Below are 1,670 nucleotides of genomic sequence, written 5' to 3'. Positions count from 1 at the left end.
ATACCGTTAAGGGCATGATTTTCAGAGAAAATGAAGTAGGAGATGCTGAGCACCTGCATCTCATATTGATGTCTGAATTTCTAAAAGTCAAATATACAGACAAGAGCCTTTTTAACTGGCTTTTCATTCTGAATTTTTAGGTCTATTTTTATGAAACTTGTTTATTCCTGAATCTGAAGGATCATACCAGTAGCAGACAGAAAGCAAACTTAAGAGGCTGGTCATACCAGGACAGCCCAATAGTCCATCTAGCCCATCTTCCTGTCTCCCAGCAGTTACCAACATATGGTGTTTCTGAGGGAATGAACAGAACAGGGCAATTATCATATGATCCATTCCCAGTCACCTACTCCCAGCCTTTGGCAATAGAAATTAGGGATACTTGAAACAGGATTGTTTTTCTGACCATCATGGAGAATAGCCATTGATGAACTTATCTTCCATTAACACCTAGTTCTTGTTTGAACTCAATTATTATTTTGCCCTTCGCAATATCCCCAGTAATGAGTTCTATAGGTTAGTTGTGCATGATGTGAAAGATGTGCTTCCTTTTGTTTATTTTAAACCCTCTGCCTGTTAATTTCAGTGGGTGATCCCTAGTTCTTATGTTATGAGAGAGTAAACAATATTTCTTTCTTCACAACATTTATGATTCTTCAGACTTCAGTTATGTTCCCAGCACCTCCTGCAAGCCATCATGTTTTCATATTGAAAAACTCCCAGTCCTTTTAATTTCTCCTCATATGGAAACTGTTCTGTGCAGTTAACCATTTCTGTTGCCCTTCTCTGTATCTTTTCCAATTCTAATATATACTTTTTGAGATGGGGCAAGCAAAACTGCATGCAGTATTCAAGCTATGGGGCACACCCTGTATTTATATAGTGCCTTTATGATATTTTGTGTCTTATCCATCTGACAGCAGTATAATGCAAAGACAGCAATATAGGTATAACGACAGTTATACATGGCAGTATATTGTATATTGAAAAAGATAAAGTAAAAACATCATCCTCTCCATTTTTAATCACCATTTAACGCTTACCATAGTCACATCTTTGACTGTGCATGTGAGAAAAACAAAATAATTAGGTATCCTCAATAGAACCCTAGGTAAAACAGAACCTAGAATTAGATGAGACAACCCTAGTGATTCTTCTGCTGAATCAGTGATGGAGCTGCACTTCCACTTTCACCAGCTGTGTGTTACAAAAGTGGCATTGGCAGTCTCCACAGCAAACCCCTCTTTCTCGGTACCAGGAATCCATCCCTCCCTTACTACCTTTCATAGTATTAACTAAATCTCCAATGAATACTGTGCAGAAGTGGCTGCAGGGGCCTGTGGCTCCCCGTGGACTTCTTCAGTGGATCTCTAAGTGAGCATAGGTGTTGCTCAGAGATCCTCTCAGAACCAAGGCATATGTCTCCCCAAACAGTGAAGGGGAAGTTGCACTGGTGCAAGTCGCCTGCCTAACAACAGCACGACTTCAGTAGGGTTCTTTTTCTCATTGATCTTCATTTCTATGAGGTTGCAAGGCTGAACCTCTCACCTCCTCCACATTCTCTTGGAGCCCTCCCACAAAAAGGAAGATTTCAAGGAAATTCTGTGCAACCTGAAGGAGTTTCCAAACTCATTTCTCCCATAAGTATTTCCACAGAAAGCAAAAAACTC

Source organism: Carettochelys insculpta, chromosome 1, assembly GCF_033958435.1.
Source record: "Carettochelys insculpta isolate YL-2023 chromosome 1, ASM3395843v1, whole genome shotgun sequence".
Classification (NCBI taxonomy): domain Eukaryota; kingdom Metazoa; phylum Chordata; order Testudines; family Carettochelyidae; genus Carettochelys; species Carettochelys insculpta.
The sequence above is the reverse complement of the archived record's forward strand: the minus strand, read 5'-3'. Positions refer to the sequence as shown.